This window comes from Lactuca virosa, chromosome 5 (genome assembly GCF_052849685.1).
Source record: "Lactuca virosa cultivar CGN04683 chromosome 5, Lactuca_virosa_CGN04683_v6, whole genome shotgun sequence".
Taxonomy (NCBI): domain Eukaryota; kingdom Viridiplantae; phylum Streptophyta; class Magnoliopsida; order Asterales; family Asteraceae; genus Lactuca; species Lactuca virosa.
Window position 1 is genome coordinate 220105715 of NC_136430.1, and position 6273 is coordinate 220111987.

Genomic DNA, 6273 nt, shown 5'->3' on the forward strand with positions numbered 1-6273 from the left:
TTTAAAAATTGTTCTTAAAGTTCTTAACATTTTTTGGTTCTCATTTGAACATCTCCCTATATATATATATATATATATATATATATATATATATATATATATATATATATATATATATATATATATATATATATATATATATATATATATATATATATGTGATCCTCAAAACGAGGTGATTATGAAGATATATAATAGTAAAACTCAATAAGACAAAACCCGAAGAATAGTCCCTCAGCCGAAATCAACTATACTTTTTTGAGTTCTGTCATCTCTATAATAAATAAACAAAAGTTTATTGAGAAATATATTAGCTATAGCTAACAATCCAAATGTCAAAGATACCAAAAATATAACAACTCCTGTATCCTCCATACGTTCTTGATTGACTCTCAACTTTACAACCTCTGATCTGCATTCACATTCATACATTAGGTGTTGTTAGGATAAATGTTTTAATAAATATTTGAGAAATTAATGACATAATGGAGATATGGAAGGAAACAATGAGTGAGGAGAAATTTGTAAAAGGTTAGGAGTCAATGGGCAAGTCTTTTTCCTGACTTTCTCTATTAATTGTGGGCATTTACTTAAAAGTAAACACTCTTATATAGCTTACCTGATTAAGTCATAACTGTTAAGTTCATTAAGTCAAAAAAAGAAACAAAATCTTAGAATAATATAGACACTGATTATTTACTATATTAGTAACGAGTCACTATGGATTTGAGGCCAATTGGGTTACATAGAGTCTCGTTTTTTTTACTTTTAAGAGTCAACTCAAGTACATTTCAGCTTCAAATTTGACATGGTTTTCTTTTTTCGTTATACATCTGGAATATCTCTATTATATAATACATTTATATTGTTTTCGTAGCTATAAAGTTTTTCTATACATAGATTATAATCATTATCGATTATGGAATTAAGAGATAAATCATTAGCCATGCAAAAGTCGAACTTGGACTCATTCTGAATGTAAAAATCTAACTGGAGGAATGCATTGTCCATCGTCATGATATCCAGTTGAATGGACACAAGAGATTTCCATGATTCCAGCTCATCGACATGTTCTTTCTGCAAAAATAACAAAAAACATAACTCACCAAGGTTCAAATCAACAACAAAGGCCGACCAAAAAAACGCATTCACGTCTTTTGGACAGATGAGCAATCACCTTTGTTCCATCTTTTTGGGTTGGAAAAAAATTGCATTTTTGTCATGTCAATATCAATCCCAGTGTAATGCACGCAAAACACAGTATAATTTATGTCATCTCTTGTATTCCATAAAAAACGTCGCCTAATGATCATAAACAAACACCAAAACATACCACAACATCCTTGCTCTCATGCAAATCTCTCAAATCCATGCGTACTTTTTCCACCACAACATCTCTTTCTCCAATTTCCGCATCTATTTCTCTAAAAATATAACCATATCTCGAGTTCAATTCATCTAAAAACCTCTCCAAAACCGTTAAATTTATATCCAACAATCGAACTTTTTGCATCAATAACCTAAGAACACTGTCCCCAGGCAACCTTCCCACATGTGGATCAGGCACATTAGCTCTTTCCTCTAACCACGGTTCACCTTCCGGCTCTGGTTTTCCATCACCTTCATGTTCGTTAGACAAAAACTCATTATTTCGAGCAAAAACAAAATCCTCAAGCATCATTTCAACCGCATCCACACCATAATCCCGAACATCACTCAACGTACAATAAAACGCTGTTCCATAATGACTGTAGATTCAACTTTACATATCGCATCCATTTCGGATCACAGAGAACGAATCTTTGTGAGTTTTTCACATTTACTACTGTATAAACTCCGAGTTTTACCCAAGATTCGGTAGGATATACTGAACTCCCAAACACCTCGAACCCCTTTAGATTTGATGAATGGTGTTCAAAATTAGCGATTTCGATAGTATCAATTAGGGTTACTTCTTATAGTTCTAAAATGACAAACTTGTCCTCGGATGAACATGGGTTTCGAAGGTACTGATTTTGGTCTGTGTTTAAGATGTTGGGTGCACCCTTGGCTTCCTTGTTATGAGCCAAAACCTTTGCACCCTTTGATGATGAGGCATAGTTGTATTTCACACCGCTAGGTTCAAGCCGGTGAATTATGTTTTCTGGATTAGGGTTTGATGGATGGATTTTTGCACCACCAAAAGCCTTGTTCTTGAATTCATCAAGATCTTGTACTGAAAATCTTTCGGTTTTTGTCTCTTTTGGTTGCTCGTTTGGGAATGAGAAATGAATTTGTTGTGTTTTGTTAATGAGATCAGAATGGTTTTGGATAGTCTTGGATTCGATTTCGGTTTGATAAGTGTAGGAATCTTTTGGAAAATCTATCTGACCATCTATATGAATAAACAAAAATGAGTTTGTAAGAAAAGATATGCACAAATAAACTGCGAACATATATAAGTGATAGACTTTCCCCATTTATGAAGCAGGAAAAGTCACGACAAATAGTGAACATATATAAGTGATAGACTTTCCCCATTTATGAAGCAGGAAAAGTCACGACAAATAGACAATATGCTATGATGATTGTGACTATGGAACAAAAATTGCAATATTTTATCTCACCAAAAAGGTGAAGCAACGGTAGGACTTAATGGGGAAAGCTTTGTTTCCTTTAATATTTTGAGAAAATCACCGCATATTGGAAAACAAAAAGGATAAGAACAAATAAGGGTAAATTTGAAAAAGGTTAGGACGGGGAAAGCTTTGTTTCCTTGAATTTATCTGTTAAGTAGTTTTGTTCTACATTCAGTAAAAAAAACACTCGTATACAACTTCACCAATTAATTCATATACCCCTATAAATATACTAAGTAAAAGAAACAACATGTAACTCACCTCTGTAGCCATCATCATGGCCAATCCGTATATATAGAAGGAAGAGAAGTCCCCACATAAAGACGACAAGTGGCAAGAACACCTTATAAAATAAGTTCTTCCTATTAGTCTTCCACAATTCTCTTATAGTAAGAAGAGATTTACGTGATCTTTGCATTGTATATTAAGAAGCGAAAGCCTTTCTGCAACCACATAATATAATTTTCAATCGGCCGTTGACAAAATAGACTGTGACCATTAAAAAACCATTTTCCCAGTTACCCAATTATAATACCGCGAACAAATACCAGAATGTACAACATACTTTCACCATTTTCTCTATTTAGACACTAAACTATTATAATTGAAAATAATATTAAATTGATAAAATGGAGAAACTACGTTGTATTCTGTATTTTGACCAAAAATAGAAGATAGTTTTGTAAGATTGTAATTTGACTAATTTCTCCTTGAATTGATATCTTCCACTAAACCAATGTTTTAAAAACCGGTTTTTTAGTTGAACCGATATGGTGACCGGTTTCCGGTTCAACAGGTTCGACCGCCGAGTAAACCGGTTTCTATAATTTTCATATTTTTTTTCATATTTTCCTACACATATATACATATACAAATCACGAATTTGATGTCCACAAGTTCAAACATTAAAATACACATGAAAACAAGTTGTAGATCAATCTAAATACATTAAAATAACTTATAACCATAAGTTTTACATCAATCCACATGCATTAAAAAGAAAATAAAGTCCTAGATGAATATAAACACATCAAAAAACTTCATAACATTTATCATGTGTTTTTATTCAGAAAATTTTTAATAAATGTGAAAAAACTACCAAAGTTTATTATGCAAAAGGTTTTAATTTCATGTGTTTTTATTCAATTTAACCGGTTCAACCGGTTTAATTGAACCGGTTCAACCAGATTTTTGTAAAAACCGGCCGGTTCGATCCGGTTTAGAAATAGACATAAAACCGGTCATAGTTGAACCGCTCCCTTCCCCGATTCCCGGTTCGACCGGCCGGTTCAAACCGGTTTTTAAAGTATTGCACTAAACGTCAAATTACAAGGGATTTGTGGGCTATCAAAAGTGGACCCAAAAGGGCCTATCTATACATACGCTAACATCCTCCTATAGTTATATTGTGTGGAGTTGTCCAAACGTTTAAATTGGACCTAAACTCGTAAAATAGAGAGCAATCTCTTTTAGAAGCTATCGGCATATTGTCGCACGGGAACCATGTCGCGAACAAAGTGGATGCCAACCTCAGCATGTTTCGTACATTGATGTTAAACCAAATTAGAAGATACGTAAACGCACTAGAATTGTCACAATATACAATTGTTGTTTTGGGTGGTATGAAGTATAACTCACAAAGGAGATTGCAAAGCCAACAAGTTTCAGCAACCACATCACCACATTGGCAACTCCGATATTTGGTAACTCGACCAATTTCGAAAACTTCGAGACTATGAACATTGTAAATGGTGGTTGTTTAAACAACTGGGACGAAAGTCTCATTGGGTCGCTGACTTTTGCCATTAGAGATAAGAGCGTGAAACTCTTCATTCATAGCCTTCTGTAGGTTATGGTCCTTTAATGCTTGTAATAATGAGGGTTAGGGAAAAGGCGGTCGTATGTAGGTTAAATCGTCGTATGGGTTTGACGATGTCGTATTTTGAACGGGTGAGTGGTCATAGGAGGTTCGGTGATGGTGGTAATAGTATACGATATGGTGAGTCGGCTATGTGGTATGACGATGAGGTTAGTTGGGCCGGAGTTGGGCGGGCCTTTTTTTCGATCAACATGAGAGGTTGTGTCGAAGGACAGGTGGTCGACGAGTTTAGTTGGGCTAAAAGAGGGCAACTTGTGTGGTTGTATCGGCCTTAGGGTGGTGGGTTTTGTTTTGGGACAAATGAGATTGGGCTTGGAGCATGTGGGTTATACTCCAGAAAATAATGAGATATTGAAGACGGGGTGGAGTAATCATCAAGAAAGTTATATGAGGGGGTTGAGACGGAGTCATGGAACCGAAGGGAAGGATAGACTCACCAAAGACAACATGACACAAGATGATGATCTTTTCGGTGGAAATATCAAGGCATCGGAAACCACTGTGTTAGGATGGATATCCGAGAAAAATCCACAGAGAAGTACGAGTTGTAATAAAATGAGGATAACATAAGCATCCAAAGATGCGTAGGTGAGAGTATGATGGGTGTTTGCAAAAAAAAAAAAGGCGATAAATGAGGTTTCGTTAATTATGGAGGTGGAGGGTAAATGTTTAACAGGTGGTTAGCCATGTCGAGTTCCTCAACCCAATAAGTGGGTGGTAGATGGGTGTAAAAGGAGAGTACTTATGACATTATTGATGGTGTGAAACATGTGATCCGGTTTACCACTTTTTTGAGATGTATGAGGACAAGAAAACAAAATGTGGGTACCACTTTTATGAAAAAAAAAAAAAAAAAAAAAAGCGAAAGGATTGATTATCGTACTCGCCACAATTGTCACATTTAAAAGACTTAATTTTACATTCAAACTGAGTTTTAACATAAACATGAAAATGTAGAAATTTAATGAAGACATCATATTTGTGTTTAAGTGGATATACCATACAAAGTGCAAATAAAAATAACACTATTTTATGCCACTAACTAGAAATTAGAAATAAGAGATGTCTATACATTAATGAACAATATAAAATGGAAAATGAACGAAAAACATTAGAAATATAATATGTTTGTCAAGTTGACAAGATTGACAAACCATATATGAGTCTTTACTTTATTACACGAAATAAACCTGCAAGACACAAGAGACTAAAGAACTTGATGGAAAGGATGATCGAGTTATTGATGGCAAAGAGAGGAACAAGAAGACAAAAGATTTTGGAGAAGGATATGTCAGAAGCTAAGGTCTCTAGCACTGTCACATCAAAGCAGAGTTTGAAGGGTCTGATAGTCATTTAAAGAAAAACCAAACTCTTCAATTTGACATAATATTTATTAGTACAAGTAAACTAATGAACATACATTAGGTTTTTGATGATATTAGGGGGTGACAAGGATGTTATGTAAGTAAAGTTGATATGGGGCATGGCCCGTTCGTATAATAGGAATAGAATACTCGTTAACAACAGGGACACAATGAAAATTATGCTTATCACATGTGGTAGAAAGGATAAGATTAGATGTGGTCCCGGTATCTATATACCATCTATTGTCACCTTAGTCATTAAGAGTCATTGTGTTAAGAGTTTAGGTAATGTTGTGACTTGATTAGATGTGTCATTCAAGAACCAAGTTCAAGGTGGCAATGGTGTGACATGAGCATGTTGGTCCAAAGGTGTATGACGCCTATTGGGGAGCGGCTAAATTAGACCAATCCT

At 34.8% G+C, this 6273-nt stretch overlaps 1 pseudogene across 1 annotated transcript; it reads right to left on the bottom strand.

The window, feature by feature from the left end:
• Positions 1-234: 234 nt before the first annotated feature.
• On the bottom strand, positions 235-3036 carry LOC145112380 (SUN domain-containing protein 4-like; annotated as a pseudogene). Its single transcript, XR_013710520.1, has 4 exons — positions 2880-3036; positions 1334-2374; positions 992-1077; positions 235-412 (listed from the first exon to the last, which is right to left on the bottom strand). The product of XR_013710520.1 is annotated as an SUN domain-containing protein 4-like (transcript).
• Positions 3037-6273: the final 3237 nt, after the last annotated feature.